The sequence below is a fragment of the Salmo salar genome, unplaced genomic scaffold (genome assembly GCF_965601325.2).
Source record: "Salmo salar unplaced genomic scaffold, fSalSal1 ptg000588l, whole genome shotgun sequence".
Taxonomy (NCBI): Eukaryota; Metazoa; Chordata; class Actinopteri; order Salmoniformes; family Salmonidae; genus Salmo; species Salmo salar.
The window spans coordinates 761,833-774,198 of record NW_027675428.1 but is presented as its reverse complement, the minus strand read 5'-3'; the positions used below and the strand labels follow the sequence as shown (position 1 = coordinate 774,198).

The following is a 12,366-nucleotide window of genomic DNA, read 5'->3' as shown; positions in this document are numbered from 1 at the left end:
CTCTTTTAAAATATTAATTGACTTCATTTTGCTCAATATTCATTTGTCAACACTCATCATCAGTTTGCTGTCGCGGCTTAAGAAGACAGAATGTGAAAGACACAGCAGATGAAATACAAAAGATTTGAACTGAAGCCTGGTCAACAGTTTGGAAGACTGCTATGCTCACAAGTATAGCACAAACACTCACATGAGGTTCAATCTTTCCAAGCACCATGGACAAGAACAATTGATATCCTCATTGTAATTGCCGCAGAGAGCAAAACAATTTTATTCTTGTCTAAGGCTTGTTGGTCTAGGGGTATGATTCTCGCTTTGGGTGCGAGAGGTCCCGGGTTCAAATCCCGGATGAGCCCTTTTGCAGATCTTTTAACAAGCTCAGACAGGCAGATCTCTGGCCGCTGGTTGCAAACAGCTACCTCTTGGGCGCAGGACGAGGTGGCTGAATGGTTTAGGCGATGGACTGCGTATCTATTGTGATATTCACTAGTTGGCTCAATATCGCACTTCATTTAGAAAACCTGCAAAAACTAAGAGCAAATCTGACTTCCACTAACAAGGACATTGATTCCAATGTAATACACTTGAAATGACACCCAGCCCCTAAACCTAGTGAATATCTCATGCTCTGCATTGGCTGGGAATCGAACCCTGGTCAACTGCTTGGAAGGCAGCTATGCTCACCACTATACCACCAATGCTATGTGAAGCTCTTAAGCAACATGGAGACATCGATTCATATCCTGACCGTCATTTTTGTGGAAAGTGAAAATTCTTTGACCAAACGGATCGTTGGTATAGTTGTACTATTATGGCTTAGGGTGCGAGAGGTCCCTGGTTAAAAAATCTATCATTTTAATCAGTACCTGTTACCTTCAGATTAGTCCCGTGACACTTGTGGAAAACGTAGGGCAAAACGGAGAACATTGTGACAAGTGGGGTCACATTAGTTTGTAGCCCAAAGATTTTGGATTCTACAAACAGATGTTTGCACATAGAGGGTTTCGACTTCAGACGAGTCCCCTGACACTTGTGGGGGCGTAGAGACAAATTGAGAACACCACCGTGTTCGTGAGGGTCTCCCCTTTCCAGGGAGTGGTCATACGATGTTGTAGGTCAAACGGTTCAGATGCTACAGATGTTTTTGTGAGAATACCGATTATTGGTATGTCTCATGGTTTGACAAACACCGCTCTAGCTCCACCACCATTTATTGCAGATGTGGAGTTGTAACATAAACAGTTACGGAGGCTTGAGACAGATACGACGCGTTTCAATCTCTCTAGTTGAAAACTGATCGATTTGAATGGGTATTTTTTACGTTCGTTTACTTTGATTCACGTACTGATGCATCAATCGACTCAAAATAAATGAGCTCCATTCTTTTTTAAGTTTTATTTTTTCATTTTCTCTTTTAAAATATTAATTGACCTCATTTTGCTCAATATTCATTTGTCAACACTCATCATCAGTTTGCTGTCGCGGCTTAAGAAGACAGAATGTGAAAGACACAGCAGATGAAATACAAAAGATTTGAACTGAAGCCTGGTCAACAGTTTGGAAGACTGCTATGCTCACAAGTATAGCACAAACACTCACATGAGGTTCAATCTATCCAAGCACCATGGACAAGAACAATTGATATCCTCATTGTAATTGCCGCAGAAAGCAAAACAATTTTATTCTTGTCTAAGGCTCGTTGGTCTAGGGGTATGATTCTCGCTTTGGGTGCGAGAGGTCCCGGGTTCAAATCCCGGATGAGCCCTTTTGCAGATCTTTTAACAAGCTCAGACAGGCAGATCTCTGGCCGCTGGTTGCAAACAGCCACCTCTTGGGCGCAGGACGAGGTGGCTGAATGGTTTAGGCGATGGACTGCGTATCTATTGTGATATTCACTAGTTGGCTCAATATCGCACTTCATTTAGAAAACCTGCAAAAACTAAGAGCAAATCTGACTTCCACTAACAAGGACATTGATTCCAATGTAATACACTTGAAATGACACCCAGCCCCTAAACCTAGTGAATATCTCATGCTCTGCATTGGCTGGGAATCGAACCCTGGTCAACTGCTTGGAAGGCAGCTATGCTCACCACTATACCACCAATGCTATGTGAAGCTCTTAAGCAACATGGAGACATCGATTCATATCCTGACCGTCATTTTTGTGGAAAGTGAAAATTCTTTGACCAAACGGATCGTTGGTATAGTTGTACTATTATGGCTTAGGGTGCGAGAGGTCCCTGGTTAAAAAATCTATCATTTTAATCAGTACCTGTTACCTTCAGATTAGTCCCGTGACACTTGTGGAAAACGTAGGGCAAAACGGAGAACATTGTGACAAGTGGGGTCACATTAGTTTGTAGCCCAAAGATTTTGGATTCTACAAACAGATGTTTGCACATAGAGGGTTTCGACTTCAGACGAGTCCCCTGACACTTGTGGGGGGCGTAGAGACAAATTGAGAACACCACCGTGTTCGTGAGGGTCTCCCCTTTCCAGGGAGTGGTCATACGATGTTGTAGGTCAAACGGTTCAGATGCTACAGATGTTTTTGTGAGAATACCGATTATTGGTATGTCTCATGGTTTGACAAACACCGCTCTAGCTCCACCACCATTTATTGCAGATGTGGAGTTGTAACATAAACAGTTACGGAGGCTTGAGACAGATACGACGCGTTTCAATCTCTCTAGTTGAAAACTGATCGATTTGAATGGGTATTTTTTACGTTCGTTTACTTTGATTCACGTACTGATGCATCAATCGACTCAAAATAAATGAGCTCCATTCTTTTTTAAGTTTTATTTTTTCATTTTCTCTTTTAAAATATTAATTGACCTCATTTTGCTCAATATTCATTTGTCAACACTCATCATCAGTTTGCTGTCGCGGCTTAAGAAGACAGAATGTGAAAGACACAGCAGATGAAATACAAAAGATTTGAACTGAAGCCTGGTCAACAGTTTGGAAGACTGCTATGCTCACAAGTATAGCACAAACACTCACATGAGGTTCAATCTATCCAAGCACCATGGACAAGAACAATTGATATCCTCATTGTAATTGCCGCAGAAAGCAAAACAATTTTATTCTTGTCTAAGGCTCGTTGGTCTAGGGGTATGATTCTCGCTTTGGGTGCGAGAGGTCCCGGGTTCAAATCCCGGATGAGCCCTTTTGCAGATCTTTTAACAAGCTCAGACAGGCAGATCTCTGGCCGCTGGTTGCAAACAGCCACCTCTTGGGCGCAGGACGAGGTGGCTGAATGGTTTAGGCGATGGACTGCGTATCTATTGTGATATTCACTAGTTGGCTCAATATCGCACTTCATTTAGAAAACCTGCAAAAACTAAGAGCAAATCTGACTTCCACTAACAAGGACATTGATTCCAATGTAATACACTTGAAATGACACCCAGCCCCTAAACCTAGTGAATATCTCATGCTCTGCATTGGCTGGGAATCGAACCCTGGTCAACTGCTTGGAAGGCAGCTATGCTCACCACTATACCACCAATGCTATGTGAAGCTCTTAAGCAACATGGAGACATCGATTCATATCCTGACCGTCATTTTTGTGGAAAGTGAAAATTCTTTGACCAAACGGATCGTTGGTATAGTTGTACTATTATGGCTTAGGGTGCGAGAGGTCCCTGGTTAAAAAATCTATCATTTTAATCAGTACCTGTTACCTTCAGATTAGTCCCGTGACACTTGTGGAAAACGTAGGGCAAAACGGAGAACATTGTGACAAGTGGGGTCACATTAGTTTGTAGCCCAAAGATTTTGGATTCTACAAACAGATGTTTGCACATAGAGGGTTTCGACTTCAGACGAGTCCCCTGACACTTGTGGGGGGCGTAGAGACAAATTGAGAACACCACCGTGTTCGTGAGGGTCTCCCCTTTCCAGGGAGTGGTCATACGATGTTGTAGGTCAAACGGTTCAGATGCTACAGATGTTTTTGTGAGAATACCGATTATTGGTATGTCTCATGGTTTGACAAACACCGCTCTAGCTCCACCACCATTTATTGCAGATGTGGAGTTGTAACATAAACAGTTACGGAGGCTTGAGACAGATACGACGCGTTTCAATCTCTCTAGTTGAAAACTGATCGATTTGAATGGGTATTTTTTACGTTCGTTTACTTTGATTCACGTACTGATGCATCAATCGACTCAAAATAAATGAGCTCCATTCTTTTTTAAGTTTTATTTTTTCATTTTCTCTTTTAAAATATTAATTGACCTCATTTTGCTCAATATTCATTTGTCAACACTCATCATCAGTTTGCTGTCGCGGCTTAAGAAGACAGAATGTGAAAGACACAGCAGATGAAATACAAAAGATTTGAACTGAAGCCTGGTCAACAGTTTGGAAGACTGCTATGCTCACAAGTATAGCACAAACACTCACATGAGGTTCAATCTATCCAAGCACCATGGACAAGAACAATTGATATCCTCATTGTAATTGCCGCAGAAAGCAAAACAATTTTATTCTTGTCTAAGGCTCGTTGGTCTAGGGGTATGATTCTCGCTTTGGGTGCGAGAGGTCCCGGGTTCAAATCCCGGATGAGCCCTTTTGCAGATCTTTTAACAAGCTCAGACAGGCAGATCTCTGGCCGCTGGTTGCAAACAGCCACCTCTTGGGCGCAGGACGAGGTGGCTGAATGGTTTAGGCGATGGACTGCGTATCTATTGTGATATTCACTAGTTGGCTCAATATCGCACTTCATTTAGAAAACCTGCAAAAACTAAGAGCAAATCTGACTTCCACTAACAAGGACATTGATTCCAATGTAATACACTTGAAATGACACCCAGCCCCTAAACCTAGTGAATATCTCATGCTCTGCATTGGCTGGGAATCGAACCCTGGTCAACTGCTTGGAAGGCAGCTATGCTCACCACTATACCACCAATGCTATGTGAAGCTCTTAAGCAACATGGAGACATCGATTCATATCCTGACCGTCATTTTTGTGGAAAGTGAAAATTCTTTGACCAAACGGATCGTTGGTATAGTTGTACTATTATGGCTTAGGGTGCGAGAGGTCCCTGGTTAAAAAATCTATCATTTTAATCAGTACCTGTTACCTTCAGATTAGTCCCGTGACACTTGTGGAAAACGTAGGGCAAAACGGAGAACATTGTGACAAGTGGGGTCACATTAGTTTGTAGCCCAAAGATTTTGGATTCTACAAACAGATGTTTGCACATAGAGGGTTTCGACTTCAGACGAGTCCCCTGACACTTGTGGGGGGCGTAGAGACAAATTGAGAACACCACCGTGTTCGTGAGGGTCTCCCCTTTCCAGGGAGTGGTCATACGATGTTGTAGGTCAAACGGTTCAGATGCTACAGATGTTTTTGTGAGAATACCGATTATTGGTATGTCTCATGGTTTGACAAACACCGCTCTAGCTCCACCACCATTTATTGCAGATGTGGAGTTGTAACATAAACAGTTACGGAGGCTTGAGACAGATACGACGCGTTTCAATCTCTCTAGTTGAAAACTGATCGATTTGAATGGGTATTTTTTACGTTCGTTTACTTTGATTCACGTACTGATGCATCAATCGACTCAAAATAAATGAGCTCCATTCTTTTTTAAGTTTTATTTTTTCATTTTCTCTTTTAAAATATTAATTGACCTCATTTTGCTCAATATTCATTTGTCAACACTCATCATCAGTTTGCTGTCGCGGCTTAAGAAGACAGAATGTGAAAGACACAGCAGATGAAATACAAAAGATTTGAACTGAAGCCTGGTCAACAGTTTGGAAGACTGCTATGCTCACAAGTATAGCACAAACACTCACATGAGGTTCAATCTATCCAAGCACCATGGACAAGAACAATTGATATCCTCATTGTAATTGCCGCAGAAAGCAAAACAATTTTATTCTTGTCTAAGGCTCGTTGGTCTAGGGGTATGATTCTCGCTTTGGGTGCGAGAGGTCCCGGGTTCAAATCCCGGATGAGCCCTTTTGCAGATCTTTTAACAAGCTCAGACAGGCAGATCTCTGGCCGCTGGTTGCAAACAGCCACCTCTTGGGCGCAGGACGAGGTGGCTGAATGGTTTAGGCGATGGACTGCGTATCTATTGTGATATTCACTAGTTGGCTCAATATCGCACTTCATTTAGAAAACCTGCAAAAACTAAGAGCAAATCTGACTTCCACTAACAAGGACATTGATTCCAATGTAATACACTTGAAATGACACCCAGCCCCTAAACCTAGTGAATATCTCATGCTCTGCATTGGCTGGGAATCGAACCCTGGTCAACTGCTTGGAAGGCAGCTATGCTCACCACTATACCACCAATGCTATGTGAAGCTCTTAAGCAACATGGAGACATCGATTCATATCCTGACCGTCATTTTTGTGGAAAGTGAAAATTCTTTGACCAAACGGATCGTTGGTATAGTTGTACTATATATGGCTTAGGGTGCGAGAGGTCCCTGGTTAAAAAATCTATCATTTTAATCAGTACCTGTTACCTTCAGATTAGTCCCGTGACACTTGTGGAAAACGTAGGGCAAAACGGAGAACATTGTGACAAGTGGGGTCACATTAGTTTGTAGCCCAAAGATTTTGGATTCTACAAACAGATGTTTGCACATAGAGGGTTCCGACTTCAGACGAGTCCCCTGACACTTGTGGGGGACGTAGAGACAAATTGAGAACACCACCGTGTTCGTGAGGGTCTCCCCTTTCCAGGGAGTGGTCATACGATGTTGTAGGTCAAACGGTTCAGATGCTACAGATGTTTTTGTGAGAATACCGATTATTGGTATGTCTCATGGTTTGACAAACACCGCTCTAGCTCCACCACCATTTATTGCAGATGTGGAGTTGTAACATAAACAGTTACGGAGGCTTGAGACAGATACGACGCGTTTCAATCTCTCTAGTTGAAAACTGATCGATTTGAATGGGTATTTTTTACGTTCGTTTACTTTGATTCACGTACTGATGCATCAATCGACTCAAAATAAATGAGCTCCATTCTTTTTTAAGTTTTATTTTTTCATTTTCTCTTTTAAAATATTAATTGACCTCATTTTGCTCAATATTCATTTGTCAACACTCATCATCAGTTTGCTGTCGCGGCTTAAGAAGACAGAATGTGAAAGACACAGCAGATGAAATACAAAAGATTTGAACTGAAGCCTGGTCAACAGTTTGGAAGACTGCTATGCTCACAAGTATAGCACAAACACTCACATGAGGTTCAATCTATCCAAGCACCATGGACAAGAACAATTGATATCCTCATTGTAATTGCCGCAGAAAGCAAAACAATTTTATTCTTGTCTAAGGCTCGTTGGTCTAGGGGTATGATTCTCGCTTTGGGTGCGAGAGGTCCCGGGTTCAAATCCCGGATGAGCCCTTTTGCAGATCTTTTAACAAGCTCAGACAGGCAGATCTCTGGCCGCTGGTTGCAAACAGCCACCTCTTGGGCGCAGGACGAGGTGGCTGAATGGTTTAGGCGATGGACTGCGTATCTATTGTGATATTCACTAGTTGGCTCAATATCGCACTTCATTTAGAAAACCTGCAAAAACTAAGAGCAAATCTGACTTCCACTAACAAGGACATTGATTCCAATGTAATACACTTGAAATGACACCCAGCCCCTAAACCTAGTGAATATCTCATGCTCTGCATTGGCTGGGAATCGAACCCTGGTCAACTGCTTGGAAGGCAGCTATGCTCACCACTATACCACCAATGCTATGTGAAGCTCTTAAGCAACATGGAGACATCGATTCATATCCTGACCGTCATTTTTGTGGAAAGTGAAAATTCTTTGACCAAACGGATCGTTGGTATAGTTGTACTATTATGGCTTAGGGTGCGAGAGGTCCCTGGTTAAAAAATCTATCATTTTAATCAGTACCTGTTACCTTCAGATTAGTCCCGTGACACTTGTGGAAAACGTAGGGCAAAACGGAGAACATTGTGACAAGTGGGGTCACATTAGTTTGTAGCCCAAAGATTTTGGATTCTACAAACAGATGTTTGCACATAGAGGGTTTCGACTTCAGACGAGTCCCCTGACACTTGTGGGGGGCGTAGAGACAAATTGAGAACACCACCGTGTTCGTGAGGGTCTCCCCTTTCCAGGGAGTGGTCATACGATGTTGTAGGTCAAACGGTTCAGATGCTACAGATGTTTTTGTGAGAATACCGATTATTGGTATGTCTCATGGTTTGACAAACACCGCTCTAGCTCCACCACCATTTATTGCAGATGTGGAGTTGTAACATAAACAGTTACGGAGGCTTGAGACAGATACGACGCGTTTCAATCTCTCTAGTTGAAAACTGATCGATTTGAATGGGTATTTTTTACGTTCGTTTACTTTGATTCACGTACTGATGCATCAATCGACTCAAAATAAATGAGCTCCATTCTTTTTTAAGTTTTATTTTTTCATTTTCTCTTTTAAAATATTAATTGACCTCATTTTGCTCAATATTCATTTGTCAACACTCATCATCAGTTTGCTGTCGCGGCTTAAGAAGACAGAATGTGAAAGACACAGCAGATGAAATACAAAAGATTTGAACTGAAGCCTGGTCAACAGTTTGGAAGACTGCTATGCTCACAAGTATAGCACAAACACTCACATGAGGTTCAATCTATCCAAGCACCATGGACAAGAACAATTGATATCCTCATTGTAATTGCCGCAGAAAGCAAAACAATTTTATTCTTGTCTAAGGCTCGTTGGTCTAGGGGTATGATTCTCGCTTTGGGTGCGAGAGGTCCCGGGTTCAAATCCCGGATGAGCCCTTTTGCAGATCTTTTAACAAGCTCAGACAGGCAGATCTCTGGCCGCTGGTTGCAAACAGCCACCTCTTGGGCGCAGGACGAGGTGGCTGAATGGTTTAGGCGATGGACTGCGTATCTATTGTGATATTCACTAGTTGGCTCAATATCGCACTTCATTTAGAAAACCTGCAAAAACTAAGAGCAAATCTGACTTCCACTAACAAGGACATTGATTCCAATGTAATACACTTGAAATGACACCCAGCCCCTAAACCTAGTGAATATCTCATGCTCTGCATTGGCTGGGAATCGAACCCTGGTCAACTGCTTGGAAGGCAGCTATGCTCACCACTATACCACCAATGCTATGTGAAGCTCTTAAGCAACATGGAGACATCGATTCATATCCTGACCGTCATTTTTGTGGAAAGTGAAAATTCTTTGACCAAACGGATCGTTGGTATAGTTGTACTATTATGGCTTAGGGTGCGAGAGGTCCCTGGTTAAAAAATCTATCATTTTAATCAGTACCTGTTACCTTCAGATTAGTCCCGTGACACTTGTGGAAAACGTAGGGCAAAACGGAGAACATTGTGACAAGTGGGGTCACATTAGTTTGTAGCCCAAAGATTTTGGATTCTACAAACAGATGTTTGCACATAGAGGGTTTCGACTTCAGACGAGTCCCCTGACACTTGTGGGGGGCGTAGAGACAAATTGAGAACACCACCGTGTTCGTGAGGGTCTCCCCTTTCCAGGGAGTGGTCATACGATGTTGTAGGTCAAACGGTTCAGATGCTACAGATGTTTTTGTGAGAATACCGATTATTGGTATGTCTCATGGTTTGACAAACACCGCTCTAGCTCCACCACCATTTATTGCAGATGTGGAGTTGTAACATAAACAGTTACGGAGGCTTGAGACAGATACGACGCGTTTCAATCTCTCTAGTTGAAAACTGATCGATTTGAATGGGTATTTTTTACGTTCGTTTACTTTGATTCACGTACTGATGCATCAATCGACTCAAAATAAATGAGCTCCATTCTTTTTTAAGTTTTATTTTTTCATTTTCTCTTTTAAAATATTAATTGACCTCATTTTGCTCAATATTCATTTGTCAACACTCATCATCAGTTTGCTGTCGCGGCTTAAGAAGACAGAATGTGAAAGACACAGCAGATGAAATACAAAAGATTTGAACTGAAGCCTGGTCAACAGTTTGGAAGACTGCTATGCTCACAAGTATAGCACAAACACTCACATGAGGTTCAATCTATCCAAGCACCATGGACAAGAACAATTGATATCCTCATTGTAATTGCCGCAGAAAGCAAAACAATTTTATTCTTGTCTAAGGCTCGTTGGTCTAGGGGTATGATTCTCGCTTTGGGTGCGAGAGGTCCCGGGTTCAAATCCCGGATGAGCCCTTTTGCAGATCTTTTAACAAGCTCAGACAGGCAGATCTCTGGCCGCTGGTTGCAAACAGCCACCTCTTGGGCGCAGGACGAGGTGGCTGAATGGTTTAGGCGATGGACTGCGTATCTATTGTGATATTCACTAGTTGGCTCAATATCGCACTTCATTTAGAAAACCTGCAAAAACTAAGAGCAAATCTGACTTCCACTAACAAGGACATTGATTCCAATGTAATACACTTGAAATGACACCCAGCCCCTAAACCTAGTGAATATCTCATGCTCTGCATTGGCTGGGAATCGAACCCTGGTCAACTGCTTGGAAGGCAGCTATGCTCACCACTATACCACCAATGCTATGTGAAGCTCTTAAGCAACATGGAGACATCGATTCATATCCTGACCGTCATTTTTGTGGAAAGTGAAAATTCTTTGACCAAACGGATCGTTGGTATAGTTGTACTATTATGGCTTAGGGTGCGAGAGGTCCCTGGTTAAAAAATCTATCATTTTAATCAGTACCTGTTACCTTCAGATTAGTCCCGTGACACTTGTGGAAAACGTAGGGCAAAACGGAGAACATTGTGACAAGTGGGGTCACATTAGTTTGTAGCCCAAAGATTTTGGATTCTACAAACAGATGTTTGCACATAGAGGGTTTCGACTTCAGACGAGTCCCCTGACACTTGTGGGGGGCGTAGAGACAAATTGAGAACACCACCGTGTTCGTGAGGGTCTCCCCTTTCCAGGGAGTGGTCATACGATGTTGTAGGTCAAACGGTTCAGATGCTACAGATGTTTTTGTGAGAATACCGATTATTGGTATGTCTCATGGTTTGACAAACACCGCTCTAGCTCCACCACCATTTATTGCAGATGTGGAGTTGTAACATAAACAGTTACGGAGGCTTGAGACAGATACGACGCGTTTCAATCTCTCTAGTTGAAAACTGATCGATTTGAATGGGTATTTTTTACGTTCGTTTACTTTGATTCACGTACTGATGCATCAATCGACTCAAAATAAATGAGCTCCATTCTTTTTTAAGTTTTATTTTTTCATTTTCTCTTTTAAAATATTAATTGACCTCATTTTGCTCAATATTCATTTGTCAACACTCATCATCAGTTTGCTGTCGCGGCTTAAGAAGACAGAATGTGAAAGACACAGCAGATGAAATACAAAAGATTTGAACTGAAGCCTGGTCAACAGTTTGGAAGACTGCTATGCTCACAAGTATAGCACAAACACTCACATGAGGTTCAATCTATCCAAGCACCATGGACAAGAACAATTGATATCCTCATTGTAATTGCCGCAGAAAGCAAAACAATTTTATTCTTGTCTAAGGCTCGTTGGTCTAGGGGTATGATTCTCGCTTTGGGTGCGAGAGGTCCCGGGTTCAAATCCCGGATGAGCCCTTTTGCAGATCTTTTAACAAGCTCAGACAGGCAGATCTCTGGCCGCTGGTTGCAAACAGCCACCTCTTGGGCGCAGGACGAGGTGGCTGAATGGTTTAGGCGATGGACTGCGTATCTATTGTGATATTCACTAGTTGGCTCAATATCGCACTTCATTTAGAAAACCTGCAAAAACTAAGAGCAAATCTGACTTCCACTAACAAGGACATTGATTCCAATGTAATACACTTGAAATGACACCCAGCCCCTAAACCTAGTGAATATCTCATGCTCTGCATTGGCTGGGAATCGAACCCTGGTCAACTGCTTGGAAGGCAGCTATGCTCACCACTATACCACCAATGCTATGTGAAGCTCTTAAGCAACATGGAGACATCGATTCATATCCTGACCGTCATTTTTGTGGAAAGTGAAAATTCTTTGACCAAACGGATCGTTGGTATAGTTGTACTATTATGGCTTAGGGTGCGAGAGGTCCCTGGTTAAAAAATCTATCATTTTAATCAGTACCTGTTACCTTCAGATTAGTCCCGTGACACTTGTGGAAAACGTAGGGCAAAACGGAGAACATTGTGACAAGTGGGGTCACATTAGTTTGTAGCCCAAAGATTTTGGATTCTACAAACAGATGTTTGCACATAGAGGGTTTCGACTTCAGACGAGTCCCCTGACACTTGTGGGGGGCGTAGAGACAAATTGAGAACACCACCGTGTTCGTGAGGGTCTCCCC

The 12,366-nt window shown here is 42.4% G+C and overlaps 9 non-coding genes across 9 annotated transcripts; all 9 read left to right on the top strand.

The window, feature by feature from the left end:
• The first annotated feature begins 284 nt into the window (after positions 1-284).
• trnap-ugg (transfer RNA proline (anticodon UGG)) lies at positions 285-356 on the top strand. The gene has a single exon. It is a non-coding gene; the product is annotated as a tRNA-Pro (tRNA).
• Positions 357-1,693: 1,337 nt separating this feature from the next.
• On the top strand, positions 1,694-1,765 carry trnap-ugg (transfer RNA proline (anticodon UGG)). Its single transcript has one exon. It is a non-coding gene; the product is annotated as a tRNA-Pro (tRNA).
• A 1,338-nt stretch (positions 1,766-3,103) lies between these two features.
• trnap-ugg (transfer RNA proline (anticodon UGG)) lies at positions 3,104-3,175 on the top strand. Its single transcript has one exon. It is a non-coding gene; the product is annotated as a tRNA-Pro (tRNA).
• A 1,338-nt stretch (positions 3,176-4,513) lies between these two features.
• trnap-ugg (transfer RNA proline (anticodon UGG)) lies at positions 4,514-4,585 on the top strand. Its single transcript has one exon. It is a non-coding gene; the product is annotated as a tRNA-Pro (tRNA).
• A 1,338-nt stretch (positions 4,586-5,923) lies between these two features.
• On the top strand, positions 5,924-5,995 carry trnap-ugg (transfer RNA proline (anticodon UGG)). The gene has a single exon. It is a non-coding gene; the product is annotated as a tRNA-Pro (tRNA).
• Positions 5,996-7,334: 1,339 nt separating this feature from the next.
• On the top strand, positions 7,335-7,406 carry trnap-ugg (transfer RNA proline (anticodon UGG)). Its single transcript has one exon. It is a non-coding gene; the product is annotated as a tRNA-Pro (tRNA).
• Positions 7,407-8,744: 1,338 nt separating this feature from the next.
• Positions 8,745-8,816, top strand: trnap-ugg (transfer RNA proline (anticodon UGG)). Its single transcript has one exon. It is a non-coding gene; the product is annotated as a tRNA-Pro (tRNA).
• A 1,338-nt stretch (positions 8,817-10,154) lies between these two features.
• On the top strand, positions 10,155-10,226 carry trnap-ugg (transfer RNA proline (anticodon UGG)). Its single transcript has one exon. It is a non-coding gene; the product is annotated as a tRNA-Pro (tRNA).
• Positions 10,227-11,564: 1,338 nt separating this feature from the next.
• trnap-ugg (transfer RNA proline (anticodon UGG)) lies at positions 11,565-11,636 on the top strand. Its single transcript has one exon. It is a non-coding gene; the product is annotated as a tRNA-Pro (tRNA).
• The last annotated feature ends 730 nt before the right edge of the window (positions 11,637-12,366 follow it).